A 213-nucleotide genomic window follows, 5' to 3' on the forward strand; every position below is an offset into this window, starting at 1 on the left:
TAGCTGGATGGCTGGATAGCCACACAGGAACTCGACTGTCTAGCTAGTTAGATGCATGTGCAACTATCTACACAGATAGCTAGCTAGCTGGGCCACGAGAAAGAACGATCCCCCAGACAGACAGCGGAGTATCAACACAACTAAAGATACTCAAACTCATGCACTCATCCCTACAGCAATATCAGCAGCAACAGCAACAGCAGCAGCAGCAGC

This window comes from Eimeria mitis, genomic scaffold, assembly GCF_000499745.2.
Source record: "Eimeria mitis Houghton genomic scaffold, Emh_scaff4233, whole genome shotgun sequence".
Taxonomy (NCBI): domain Eukaryota; phylum Apicomplexa; class Conoidasida; order Eucoccidiorida; family Eimeriidae; genus Eimeria; species Eimeria mitis.